The 15,464-nt window shown below is 33.8% G+C and overlaps 1 non-coding gene across 1 annotated transcript; it reads right to left on the bottom strand.

Annotated features, from left to right (window-relative positions):
- Positions 1 to 8,645: 8,645 nt before the first annotated feature.
- Positions 8,646 to 8,752, bottom strand: LOC143675162 (U6 spliceosomal RNA). Its single transcript, XR_013171406.1, has one exon. It is a non-coding gene; the product is annotated as a U6 spliceosomal RNA (small nuclear RNA).
- Between the last annotated feature and the right edge of the window lie 6,712 nt (positions 8,753 to 15,464).

Below are 15,464 nucleotides of genomic sequence, written 5' to 3'. Positions count from 1 at the left end.
AGATGTTTCAGCAATTCCCACAGTGATCCTATTAGTTTATTCATTTGTTGGTTTACCTAGCACCTTAAATTTTGTGCATCCTATAAGCATAGAAAAGAATTTGGCAATACGGATAGTATAAGGGAATTACAGCTCTTACTCTTGAATAACTTACAGTCTAGTTAGGTAGATAAGACATTTCAATTGAAAGTAGTAAACATAAAAATATCAAATAAATGGTAAAGACAATAAATAAAAAAGAGATTTAGAGAAGGGAAAGATCATCATGACTTAACAACATGGTGACAGGACAGGTAAAGAGATTTGTTTTTGATACCTGGGAAAGTGGAGAATTTGTGAACAGGAAGAGTGATCAAGTTTTTAGATAAAGCTCTACAAATTGCTCTACAAAGTGTCCGAAGCAGCAATTGTAGCCAACAATGCTGTAACATGTAATAACTGGACAAGGATCCAACAATAAAAGAATTTCAGCAGGTAACTTGCCGAAAAATATTTGAAAGCCAAATTGTGAGAACCAGTTCAATATAGTCAATCCTCCCATGACACCCTCTGCTCCTTCTCCATTTACACAAAAGGTGTGAGAAATGTTAAAGGTGAATAAAATACACACATATCCATAATAGCCACACGAAAGACTCATAAACAAGTTCATAATTCTTAATCTTTTCTGTATAGTGACAACTCAGATCTAGGAATGCATTCAGACTTGATCCTAATTTAGTGGTGCTGTGGCATAAATGTTAAAACACTGCTTCTGCAGCCATTAACCTAAACTTGTTAATTAGGAAGGAAAATTATGGAATATATTTTCAGCTTGATTTACCAAGATGTTCTTGGTCAATTCAGGTTAGCTATTTGATGAGGCTTCTCAGCTGTTAATATGACCCATAGTGTAGAGATTAAAAAAGCAAAGCAAAGCAAACCAGAGGAGTATATAAATTAAAAAGCAAAGCAAAGCAAAACAAAGGAGAGAAAAAAAAATAACTATTAAGCCTACTTAAAAGGCTCCAAGCTATATGTGTATGCACACTCTCAAATTACACTCTTAAGTATGTCCCTGCCAACATCTATTTTGCATGTGTTCATATTCTTTCTTACTAAGCCAAATGATAATCATTTCACTAAGATAAAATTCCTTCTACCGAATTTTCAACTGTGATAACACCTTTCCCAAAGGGATTATTTTTTGTAATGAAAAAGCTACATGAGATATGGCAATGAGATTTGCAGATGCTAAAATATCAGTACAGATTCTTAAGGTCTGTGTGTGTGTTAATATGAAAAACATTTGGGATTGCCACTAGAATGTTGAAAAGACATCAAAAAGACAGTTTGAGGATAAATAATGATTCACAGGATTTCTGAGAAGCATGTTGCTAAGACCAAGCCTTCTTGATCAAACCCATGGTAAGACAGGTAATTCCTGGGTTAAATTTGTTAAAATCATCCCATTTTTAAGGACTAAAAGTATAAATTAATTCAAAAAGTTTTTTTTTTCCTAATATTAGGTTAAAGAATGATATGTACATAATGGACTACAAGTAAAACTTTAGAGCTATTTGAGCATTGTTATGGTCAGGTTCATGTGTCAGCTTGGTCAGGTGGTGGTGCCTAGTCATCCGGTTGGGCAAGTGTTGTCCAGCTTGTTCCTATGAGGACATGCATGGACTTAAATCATGATCACATTAGCTATATCCATAGCTGACTGCATTTGTAATCAGCTAAGGGGAGTGCTTTCTGCAACGAGCGATGCTTAATCTAATCACTGGGAGGCTTTTAAGGAGGATTCTGAAGAGACAGTCACTCTTCTTGCATTAGCCAGTCAGCCTCTCATGTGAAGTTCATCCAGACCCTTCATCAGAACCTCCAACTTCACAGCCTGCCCTATGGATTTTGGACTCTTCCATTCCCACAGTTGTCCAGCCAGCCAGTCACTCCTGAGAGTTTGTTGAGGACCTTCATCAGAGTTGCCAGCTTGCAGCCTGCCCTACAGATCTTGGACTCTACATTCCCATGAGTATGTGAGACCTTTTATAAATTTTATATCTATGGCTATCTCCTGCTGATTCTGTCTCTCTAGAGAACCTGAGCTAGTAAAGCTTGGTACCTGGAGTGGTTCTTAAGAAGCATCGATTTCATTATTCATCCTACCTGAAGCCACACTTTGACAGCATTCCTTGAAAAAACTATTGAGCTAGATAGGCAAATATTATGACCCAAGATAGCTGCTCCTGTTTCTATGTTATTCTAATAATACCATCCAGTTTATAAGAAGCTTGGTTTTCAAGTACTCTGAGTCAGTTAACATAAACAGATACATACTTAATACTTTAACAAAGAGACACACCCTGTAAAGCTAAAATGGAATACTTAGTAATTGGGCCATACTACAAATTTATGCAACTACTTAGCAGGCTCTGTCAAAATGAAATATCCTAAAACAGCTAAAGCAACACAATATGATATGGTGTTTAAATTGCCAGATTTAGAGTGAAAACCTGAGTTAAGATCTTAGCCCCACCATTAATTTGATACATACTGAGCAGGCTATTTGACTTCTCTAAGCTATCATTTTCTCACTTCCAAAACAAGGAATAAACGTCTAATTCATACAGTTGTGAGAATCAAATGAGGTATTACACAGTATTTGGCTCAAAATAAGTACCCTATAGTTGCTTCTACTTTAAAAAATATTCTTATTATTAGTATAGGAGGTATCTAGTTATAAACCAGTGAAAGATTTTCTAGAGAGAATGTGATCAGTGGTATCTTATCACCTGGTGAGCCTAATTATACCAACTCATAATAACAAGTCAAATCATAATGGCACCTGAGTTAATTATACTATTTGCTGTCAATGAATTGTCTGGTGGTAAATCAGGGCTGAAAAAAGTGTTCTCTAAATGCTTCATAGACAAATACCTTATATTTCAGCCAGCGTTTTGCAGTTTACAAAATATCTTAACATAACTTATTCTGACTTAATTTGTCCAGACAACGTTTATTGGGACATAAGCTTTGAGGAAGTGTGGAAGATAAAGTTGTATGAAGAACCACCCGTGTACTCAAAAGAGCTTATATTTAGATAATGTGTGTAGAGTAGAGGAGAGGGATTTTTCTCCCTGGTCCCCCATCCCCCGTCACCAATTTAGGTCAGTTTCTAGGTGACTTACAGGGAAATGTCTGTAAGCGACTGTGACCATCAAGCTTTAAGACATCATTGGAGTAGCTCTCTTCCATAATTTCTTCTTCCTTATAATACTGTGTATAAGTTAGTGAAGGACCTACTCTTTGAAGATAGGCTTGAACTGTTCTTTACTTGTCTCCTATTTTCCTGTGGAATCCTCCTTTTAAGTACATTAGCTAATCCATAAGGTTGTGGTTTCCAGAGGGAAGTAAAGGCCTATAGGTGTGGTTTATGCAAAATAAAAAGCTGGGTATTCCAATTAATGAATGAATATTTATCAAAATGGCTTGAGTATTTATCAAAATGTTAAAGAATGAATATACATTTATATAAATAAAAATCATCAGCAATTAAAAAAAATTATGTAGTTTTCCAAAGCACCCAAGTGAGTTTTAATAATCAGTTTTTCTTTTCCCATTCAAATTTAATTAATTTACAAAATGTATATGTAAATTATATAATTTCCATAATGGGAACAGCTATTACATAAAGATTTTTGAACAAATATGACCGACTCTTGTTGGCAACAGAAATGCTGAGTATCCAGTGTTCTCTGGGCTTCAGTGGTGTGTTTTACTAAGTAAATAAACAATTTGGGTATTTTGGTGAGTACATTAGAGGACCATCAGGTCATCTGCTGGGAAAGTTTCTCTTGTGTATGGGCTCAAAATTAGTAATAAAATTTAACACTACTTTTATGTTTAACATTGTCCTTTCCATGTTTAGCTTCTTCAGGAATCCTAAGGAGAAAAAGTTTAACTGACTCATTGCATTTGACCATTCCTAGATTGCCCAAATCCTATGCACAGCCATAGCATTCATAAATGAGGCAAGAAAATAAATTAAAGTCAAAGAGCATTAAACTACTTAATTCAGACTTAGTACCAAACAACCAGTGAGGTTCCAAATGGCATACTAGTATATGGTGTGTGCTGTTTTCAAACTCCATCACAGTAGGATGGTTAAACAGTCCACATAGATCAAGAAAACAGACCCAAGGGAACAATACGTGAATCCCATTAAACCCTGTGGGACAGACAAGCTTATATTACAGTCATTAAACAAAGAAAAAAATCAGGCTCAGAAAGAGTGTCAATGTTTCCCAAATGCCATCTATAAACTGCCTCTTACTGGCTACATAAAAATCAACTAAGTGCTTGTTCAGAAACAGATATTCTAGTTTCTATTCCAAGAGGTTCTGATCAGGTAAACAAGGGAGGAAGTTAAGAATGTGTATTTAAAAGAATTCACTAGACAAATTTGTTGTAGGGAGTTAAATTTGTGAGCATATTCATGTAAAATAAAATAAATTGTAAAATAAAATGAAGTTGGCCAAATTTTTTTTTTTAATTTTTATTATATATATTTTTTGTATGTTGTATGGTGAAGCCACATTTCATTATTTTTTCCATGTGAGTATCCTCATTTGGAATCATGAATTTTTTGTTTGGTTGGTTGGTTTTCATTTGTTTGTTTTTTAGCGGGGAGGGGAAGTGCACGGACCAGGAATTGGACCAGGAATTGAACCCGGGTCTCTTGTATCGCGAGCAAGAATTCTACCAATGAACTACCCTTGCACCCCTTGGTCAAATGTTTAAAATCAAAGACACAGTGCCTGTCTTAGGCAACTGTGATGCATCCAAACCAACTGGAAGAGTAATAATCCATTTTTTTAAGTTTGATTTATTTATACCTTACTTCCTTTCAGAGAAAATTTAGGCAGCTTGTAAAAGAAGCACCTCCCATAAAACAAATTAAAAAAATTAAATAAAAAGAGGTTAGAATTTTTTATTCTAATTCATATTTTGATTTTATTAAAATCCTTATTTTGATTAGGAACAAATTAACTTTGGGGTTCCTGGAAGCTAAAACAAAAAGAGGAAGCGGGGGTGTGCTACATTATTCTTATTGTCAGAAAATGAGATCATATATCATATCATCAGAGGAATCAGATTTTTTTGGTATTAAGCGCTGTGGGAAATTTCTCATGTGCATCATTATATAGGGGATATTTAATAATGTTGTAAATTATATCTTCAAAAACAATTTTGTATCACATTTCAAAATTTTACTTTGAGCTTTCTCTGCTGTGGTTCCTAGTAGAAAAAGATGTGGACAAGAATTTCCTACACAGAGATGAATTCCACTGAGTTTTATGTATCTTACATGTGCCAGTGAGACTAAGAGGGATAAGTGAACAATATCCTATCAATCTCTCTGAAGTATCCAGTCTCCCAGTTCTAGTGTCTTGGGGACTGGGGGGATCTATTCCAAAGAAAGAAAACATTAACAACAACATACAGTGTTAACTCATATGCTGACAACTTGAAAATATGCCTGGAGCATATTTTAAGAAAGAATACCAAACTACTGCGAAGTAAGGATCTAATATAACTGCTGCCAGAACTGTAATGAAGGATATGATACTTGTCAATATGGAGCTGTATGACATAGCTTCAGGTTATAATAAAACTCCACACAGTCCTGTCAAAATTAATTTTGTTGTTTTCTTAAAAAGGAGGACTTTAAAACTCACTTTGGATCTCTTCCAAAGTTCTACTAACTATTGAAATAATGACAGCTGCTAATTATTCCCTTCTTCGGAAAAAATGCATGAATGGCTTCAACTAAAGAGCCTTCTAACCATCAATGAGTCACTGAATTCCAACCAGCACCTAGAGAGACTGGTAAAACATGTCACCAAATAGAATGGTAGGACAGCCTTCCCACCTGGAGGGAAGAAGCCAATATATACTAAACTGCAAAGGATCCTTAAAAGAAACAAGTGGTGGACCACCTCAACACTGAGTAACCATCTTAAAAATAATTGCAAATTTCCTGGTTCCAAAAATTTAATACATTAATCCATTGTATTAGTCTAACTACAAATAACAGAAAAACCCAATAATTCTGAATTTATTGGGTTGTTTTTTTTTCAAGTTTCTGGACTGGTTGATATACTCAAAGAATATGTCTTTAAGGACTCAAGCTTTCCCTCCCTTCCTAAACCATAGCCCTTTGTTTGTGGCTTTTACCCTATTATATTTCCAAGTAATGATTTGCAGTTTTAGACAGGCAGAATGGAAAGATGAAAGGGAAAAGGAAAAAATGCTTTTCCTCATGAGGCTTTGCTATTTTATCCTAGAAAGGATTATTATTATTATTATTTTTTGTATTATCACCCATACTTCTTTCACCAGAACTCAAAGACATGGTTACTTCTCATTGCCAGGAGTAAGAGGTAAGAAGGTATTTATAGTTGGCACGCTGCTGCCAAAATCAACATTGAGGTTCTTTTAGTAAACATGACAAGTGAGAATGGATATTGTTTAAGCAACCAGCTGAGCATATCACAGCCCTATAAATCATATATGATAATAAATTATTGATGATATATTGGTAGGGTAGCATATACTTTCATACTCTTTCTAAGAACTACGTAAGTGTTTTAGAGTAAGGAAAATTGGTAAGATAAACTGAATGTGACTTATTTGAAAAATCACTAAACCAGCAAATATTAAAGGAAAACCTATTAGAATCCTAGAATCATGGAGTCATTGGGTATTAGATTTGGAATGGATCTTAATAGATATTTGGCTAAACTGATCAGTTGTTGCCTAGTACATGGGAAATATAAAAGCAAACAGATAAAAGTCAATTATAGAATTAAAAGGACACTAAACTGTGGGGTACAGGTACAAGAAAACACTGAGGACTATCCAAGATCCAAGGACTCACTATCCTTGAAAAACTAGATAATGTTATTGCAAGAATTATTCTAATTTATCCCAAAAACTGATGTCAAGAGTAACCAGAATTGTTTCTCCTGCGAGGCAAAGTACAACACAATCATGCATATGTAATAATCATCCCTTCAAGAAGGGTACTGTTATCTTGATGCTATGACCTAAGAATTGGGCAAGTGCCAAAGTAGCTTTTCCTGGGGCTCTGAGAGCCAAGAGTAGGAATTATCCAAAGGTCCTAATTACAGTAGATAAGTATGTTGACATTAAGTACAAGATAAGATAAGCAAGAAACCAAGCATATCCCATTTTTCACCCAAGGGTTTTTTGTGTATGTCTTTAAATCTCAAAAGGAAGACCATGGGTCAACCTCTACCTATAATGTCTGCATGTATGCTATACACACACACACACAGACACATACAATTGTCTTTAATTCATTCACCCATTCCCTGAAGAGGACCATATTTATCTCAAACATTTTATAACTGCTATTATTTTCATTTCTTCCAAGCAAGCAACAGAAAGAAACGGTAGGTCAGTTGGAAATGCAGATGAGGAATGAGAATGCCGTTTTCTAGCTCTAGAGTGAATAAGGGAAGTGGTTTGCTTTTCAGGAAAGTTGAATTGCATATTTTCTGGAAAACTCATAGTAGAACATGGGGACTCAAGAAGTAGAAGGAAGAGTTCAGTAAGACCTACTGGAGATTTTGAATATCATTTTCATTTTATTATTCAATACATGTACAAGAAGTATCTGATAAAGTTCTGGGTGACTATAGTTCTAGTGAAAGCCTGCCAGCCAATGAAGATTATGTAAGTCAACATGTGTCCCTTAGCTTCCGCTCATTTGTAAAAAGGGAGACAGAGCTCTTGTTACTTCACAATGATTAATTCAACTTCAGTACCTGATAATAACCATCTATGTTTTATTCTGATTTATGTGGTTCAATTCCTGGCTTACCATTGATTAGCTGAATGACTTTAGGCAAGCTACTTAACTAGTCCAGATTTTCTTCATATATAATATCTTCTCTAGATTAAATGGCATAACATATATAAAAGCCTCTACCAAGTACATTGCCATAGTGAGTATAAAATAAATGGCATTCTTTCATTTTCTTGGGACATTTCCACCAAAAAACTAGCAGAGCAGTTTTTTTCTACAATCCCTTTCATGAAAACTGTCTAGACAGATTATAGAATACTGGACAACTTTCCATATGGTCCTGCTGGATACTGTAACTGGAAAGGCACACCACACAGGGTACATAAAGTATGTCACTTCTAGAAATTTCTCTTTGTGGATAGTAAATGAAAATGATCCCAGATTTAAGGTAAATAGTGATACCAGAGATTTTTCTTGGTATTTCCTTCCATAAAATCTTCTCTTTCCAATTCTAACTATACAGATACCATCTTCTCCACTTTCCATTTTTGTTCTTTACCAGCCTTACTCCATCGCTCAAGCATGAAACCCTGAGTGGAACCATTAAGTAGTTTTCCCTCTGACTTGGAAGACATTCAGAGTGGGAGCCAGGACTGAAGAAACAGAGTTTTGCCTCATTTAACTCACAGATTCCAGTGGGATCAGGGGCCTCCATACCAAGAAAATGCTAATATATGTCATCTTATTACACATCTCACTCTCTTTACTAACAATTGAACACAGGCTCATGTAATCAGAACCTGAATTCCTCTGACATTTTTTTTTTTTTAATATGAAACGCTTCACGAATTTGCGTGTCATCCTTGCTCAGGGGCCATGCTAATCTTCTCTGTATCGTTCCAATTTTAGTATATGTGCTGCTGAAGTAAGCACAAATCTGTAGACATTTGAGGAAAAATCACAATATCAAGTTTGTTAAAGATTCCCTCAGATTAAATATACTATCATATTCATAAAACAGTGTTTAAAATATAATTAAAAATGATTGACTGCTAAAATTAATAATGTAAAAAATAGAAGAGTAGATATAAACTGAAGACAAATTGGTTGGAAGATTTAGGTTAGATATATTTTCAAAATGTACTACAAAGATACAAAGAGATGTAAAGTAAAACAGAAGAGAGGGTGCGAGGGTAGTTCAGTGGCAGAATTCTCACCTGTCATGTGGGAGACTCAGGTTCGATTCCTGGTCCACGCACTTCCCCAAAAACCAAATAAACAAACAAACAAAAATTCAATAAATGGTGCTGCAATAATGGGATACTCACATGGGAAAGTAATGAAATGTGACCCTGCCATAGAGCATGCAAAACAAACAAACAAACAAACAAAGAAGAGTTAGGGGCATAACGAATAGACTTCAATGTTCTAACATTCATCTAATAGAATTTTCAGAGGAATATGATGGGAGACCATGGATCTTTTTTAATATGAAAGAAGAAATAAAATATCACCAAATTGGAAAAAAAAAGAAAAGAAATGCAAGTAGAAAGGGGAAAACTGAGAAATGAACAGAAAGAATAAGAAAAGTAAAAATGTCATTTATCAGAAACCAAGTTATAGAAAGCTATAAGAAAATAAAATGTGGGCTTCAAAAGGATGAGAATCAGATTAGTCTGAGACATTTTGGCAGTTATGGTGGAAGATGGAAGTTAATAGTACAATGCCTTAAAAAACCACAATCCTATATCTGGAAAACTAGCATGCAAATGGCAGAATAAAATTAAGATATTTTATGATCTTCTACCCACCAACTACTAATTAAAAAGTTGCTAAAACACGCATTTTAGCAAAACAAAAAGCAATAGCTTCAAAATAAAGAAATATGTAGGATCCAAGCAACATTGATGAGCATATTAGTCAATACTATACCTATACAAAAATATATATTTGAAGCATCATATACAAATTGTTAGCAATCACAAACTATTTATTTCAACTAGGGATAAGGCAGGGTCAGGTGAAAGAGAAAGCATGGCAAGTTATTGTTTTGCTTGTATGTACATACAAATATTAAGTAATTCTATGTGTTGATAGAAAAATACAACTTTTTAAAAAAGTTATTTAAAAAAGTAGTAAAATCTTGGTCAACACCACCACAGAATAGAAATAGAATAAAGAACTTGTGAATAAATAAGCAAAAATAAATGGAACAAAGAATACTCTATTAATTCAACAAAGGCATAGGTGGTGGGAATTAGAAGGAAGTACAGCAAAGTATAAAACAGACAAAAAAACAAAACTAATTTAAGTATCAAGAAGTAGATTAAAAACATCAGTGACCATTGCAATGTGAATACAAGTTTTTAAAATTCCCCTACCCAAAGTCATTCCTACGCTATTTTATACTCCCTTTCCAAGGACTTTCCTCTTTAGATTTCTATTATTCCAACCTCCATTGGTTTGTAGTCTCTCTCCCTGGCCCCTCACAAATACCAGTAGTTTCAATATTCCATCTTTGACTTCTTCTCACATGCTGCATCATCGTCTCAAATGAACTCATTCAATCTTCTGCTTTCAACAACTGAGATCACCCACGCAATTTTTTCCACCCCAGATTTTCCTAACAAAATTCCAGGCTTTACATCCAAATTCTCACTCATAAATATCTGAGAGATACTCTAAATTCAGTATGTCCAAAAGTGAAAGCATATTTTGAATATTTATCACTAGAGCCTCCAAGCAAGCCCTTCTTAAAAGTATAAACAAAGACAAACTGTAAAATACATATTATTACAGGATTTAGAAGAGTATCTCACGATTAGGTGAATACTATAGTGGCATCTATTATTCAGAATGCTTGGACTAACGAATAAACTTCAAAATCAGAAATTAATTAAAATAACTAACAATACCACCCCATTCTAGAATATTTTATAATTTTACATAGTACAATAATCCAATAAATGTAGCAATGAAAACAGCTTGTGATACACAAGTATTGCTTTTTAGTGCCATAAAAATGTACTTTGGGGAGAGTAGCACATTATAGTTTAAGTGAAGTTCTTCATTAGATAGTATGAGAAAATGAAGCATGAAAGGAAGATGGAAAAGGCTCCTTAATAGTTCCTGTGCAGATAATGTAGGCCAACAACAATCAATAGCCATGCCTCATTTATTTTATGTCCATGAGCACTTAGAGGCAAAATGTTAGTGTTTGCTATCCTGTCGGCTTTCTTTGATATGCATCAGTAATGAAAAAAAAGAGGATTTGCATATTAAGGTGTAATTTTTACAAATTTGACTCAAATAGCAGACTGTTATTGTTAATCAATATGGAAAGAAACACCTTATGTATTACTGTGGGTCCATTAAAAGTCACTTATAAGCAGCTCTGATTATACATTTAGTAAGTCTCCTGAATGAGCCAAACAATGTTGAAGTTCATAAGCACATTATAAAAATGTTTTAAATATACATAATAAAGTTCCACAAAATACTCAGTTTATAAGATGTGACCATGATTGGTGAAAGCCATCCTAAGTTGAGCATATTGCAGAACATAAGGTTTTTAAAAGTCTATTGATGGGGCTCCCATCCCGAACACAGCTTTAGTCATCTTAGATGATGGCCTATCTATCCTCACCTTTACAGTGGAAGCATCCTGGGGAACAGTATATGTTTAAGGTCAAAATACTCCTTTCATTATTGTCATATTTATGGGAACAGAGCTCATGGGAGAAATATTCAGTAAATAAATTTGTAAGTTTTTATTTTTTATACATGAAATGTAAATGTCATATAAAATGGATTAATGTTTGGTAAGATGACAATGAACATCCGTTTAGTTGTGGTCTTAATTTGCAACTAATGGCACATGGAATTGGAAGATTTTACTTACTTTATTATAAGCCATATTTTAGAAATATGTCAAATTACAGTTATAAATTATAAATGATTATTTGCCAGAAATGGAGGTGTCCCCCTTGTCCAACCAGGGTTTGGAAAAGTGAAACTGCATTTATGCTTAATTTTTGACCCCAAGACTAAAAATTGCTACATTTGGCAACTAAGAGACAATCTGTATTAACAAACCCTAATTCTGAACCTAATATAGGAAAAATCAGCATAACCTAATTTTCAGATTATTTACATAACAATGCATTGTCAGTTTCTATTTAATTTACTCTTGCATTAGGTGTCATATATTTATTAATGACCTATTTCCCATTTTGTTTATTCAGAATAATATCAGGGAAAAGACAGAAAACAAACCTAACTTGCTAACCACCATTCAAAAAGCATTTTTCTTATTTCCTAATGAAAAAAGGATTATTCTTACTCAGGGATATTTAGTTTGTGTTGTTATATCTCTAGGTACAGCATCTTAATTTCAGTAGTAGTGCTGACCAGTAGAAAATATTCTTCCTTCATTAGTAATAATGATAATATGTGACTAGTAATATTTTCAAGGTGCTTTGCCAATATTATCATAGCAACATTCTATCACAAGTAATTATTATTGTTCTCTTTTTTACACTAAAAAAAACTGAGGCTCAGTTTGAAATCCTGTCCTGTATTTTATTATCAAAGCCACTTTAGGCAAGCCATAACTAGAAGGTTTAATTTTTTCATTTGAAAGAAGTGATTATTATAATATATTCAACCATGTTCAATTGCAAGAATACATTGTAATGAATTATTAATAGAGCATCACCTCAAATTGCCAGGGTGACCTACATACAGTTTTTTTTTTTTACATCCAGTTTTAATAAAGGACTTTTGAGACCACAAACATATATTCTGAATGTCTTTCTTCAATCTTTCTAAATAAGTGTTCATTCATTCATACCATTCACAAAAAAGCATTTGCTCACACTACAAGCTATAAAGGATCATTTTCAGACATCATAATTGATATCAGGGGTATATTCCACATGGGAATTTCAGAGTAAGAAGAATTGCCATGTTGGTAACCTGTAACAGGAAAACCTAATCTGGCAGATTTATTAAGTCATCTTCTAGAGATCCATTTGACAATTTATTTTATTCAATTTTATTTATATCCCTACACCATCACAAAATACAAAAGACCTATAAAGAGAAGAGACAGCTTCATATAATGGAAAGTTCACAGAATTTTCATGTAATGGAAAATAAAACTTGGTTTGAATCTTCTGTTCACATTTATTATGCAAAAAATCTTGAGAATCAGAGTGTTGAAAGAAAGAGAGGACTTATACTTTATGAGAACAGGAGAAACTCCAAAGGAGATGCCCCATTGATGCATCTCCAGCTGACTGGAAACTTTTATCCTGTATAGCTCAGCTGGAATCAGGAATGTGCCATTATTGCATTTGGGACATGAGTAATTACAAAAACATTGGCTCTGTTTATAGTAAGAAATTATCATTTCTACTCAAGAGCCTTTTATATCTTTGGCATGTCATTCGGGAGGGCAGAACACATTCCCATTCCATGGTAAAAAACCCTACAACAATAGAAACTCGAGTGGTGAAGAATTCAATGTTTCCATCCCCAAGAATTCATACTCACTGGCTGTCTTTCTGTTACATATCATAGTCGGCATCCCACCACGGATGCCTAAGAGCCATCTCAGAGTACTGGTGCAAAACTGCATGTTTAACAATATGTATTGACAGTGTGCCCAAGATATACTAGAAAACAAATACTCAAATGATCAGGATCACATGTAATGTATGATTTAAGTTTTGTTAAAACACACAATGCACACATATACACCGTTGTATGCTGATATTTATTTAGAAAGCCAACTGAAAAACTATATATTAAAGTATTAATAGTGGCTATATCCAGGTGAAAGTGCAAAAGGCTTTCATGTACCACATAAGTCTGTATTATTAAAAATGTTTATAACGAGACTCTAAAACATTTATAATCAGAAAAAGTTAATTGCAAAACTATAAAAGAAGTAGGTTTGATTTTTTTCTAAAGAATTTCATTCAAGGATTCTATTTTATTATTTAGAACAAAGTTAGAATGGCAGTGAAGTGTTCATTGCAAATCCATGCTTTCCAGTACTACATTTTGCCATATTTGAAAAGAAAAAACAATAGGTATTCAAAATCAGTTTTTCTTAGTGGGCAAGTTAAATGCATGTGGTGGTATTCTGGATTCATTCCAATCCCTGTAAATTTTCTAAAATTCATAAAAGTATGCTTGGCTTTCTTAAGTCATGAATATAAACGGTATTGACAAGAAACTATCAATACACATATTTCCCTTCCTATTACTTTAGTCCTTTGAAATATCCATTTATTAAAATTCTGAGAATTTCATTGCATCCCTCTGCATACCAGCAGATTAAAGGTTCAATATATCACTATTAATATCAGAAAAGAGTATATATTAAGTGCTCATTTGTATGTGCTATTCTATTAGGCGCCACACTTGAATCATCTTTTACTCCAATGACTTGTAGGAACACTTTAAGATGTTACCTTCAGGTATGCACTAAGTACTCAAGGAAATTCTAGAATGGAAACTCTTCCTATCTTATTTTTTTCCTCATTCTCTCTCCTTTTCTTTCATATTCTTTTTCTTCTATAATGTTTTTTTCTAAGTTTAGTTCTTATGTGCAATGATTTTCCCTGTGAGTTTCCAATTACATTTCTGTAATTACTATGGTTGAGGTTTTATTAACCCCTTAACTTTGACTTGGATTCCAGAATCCATACAGTTCTTAGTATATTTGACTAGTAAGCAGAAGGTTAGTTATTTGAGTCTTTTGGGAGTGTTTATGTCAATATCCGTAGGACATTTTATGCTTTTCTGCTTGTATTTAATATGAAAAACCTAGTTTATAGAGTGGAAAGGTCATAAGATGTAGAGACAGAAAGCAGGGTTTGTTCCCTACTGATTTCCTACAAATATAGTACCGCATATGTGCTTTTTGGGTTAGTCATTTATCTCACCTGAGCATGGATTTCATCTGTAAAGGAAAAAAGTAACTTTATGGAAATGGTATGTGTGACTTACATGAAATAATATGCGAAAAAATCTAGCAGAGTTTGTGGTGTATACAGAGCTTGTCTTTCCCTGAGCTAAGCACTCACCTACTCTGGTTTAAATAAACTTTACTCTGGCCCTATTTTACCATTGGCTATTGCTTATTCCTTAGTTAATGAGAACCCACTTTGTGCACAAATACTAAAAACTAAGTCTGACTTAATTTCCAGTAGGCTACAATTCTGAAATTGAGGCTTTATATTCCCTTACTATATGAAGAATTTCAGAGAATGAAAATTAAGCATTCTACTATAATCTTTGTGGCTTAAAACTACTTCCTACTATTGTAACTTCTGGAGACTTGATGCTTTTTAATGGCAATCTGATTATTGGCCACCATTTAAACCCTTGTCCAGACTATTTTTCTGGAAATTTTTAAGTCAGTGGTTTACGACCATTTTATCCTCTGTAGATACCTAAGAGGTAACATTGCATCACATGTGTAGTCCAGAATTTGGATATTCTGATTTTAACCAAACCCAATTTTTAGAAAAGAGAAATAAAAAATTAGCACTACAGACAGTTCACAGTCCTTTCAATATACCTAATTATAACTGATATAAACATGGTGACAATTGCTCAGCCTGGTATAACA

This window comes from Tamandua tetradactyla, chromosome 2 (assembly GCF_023851605.1).
Source record: "Tamandua tetradactyla isolate mTamTet1 chromosome 2, mTamTet1.pri, whole genome shotgun sequence".
NCBI classification, from domain to species: domain Eukaryota; kingdom Metazoa; phylum Chordata; class Mammalia; order Pilosa; family Myrmecophagidae; genus Tamandua; species Tamandua tetradactyla.
Note: the sequence above shows the minus strand (reverse complement) of the source record. Positions and strands in the feature narration are given on the sequence as shown.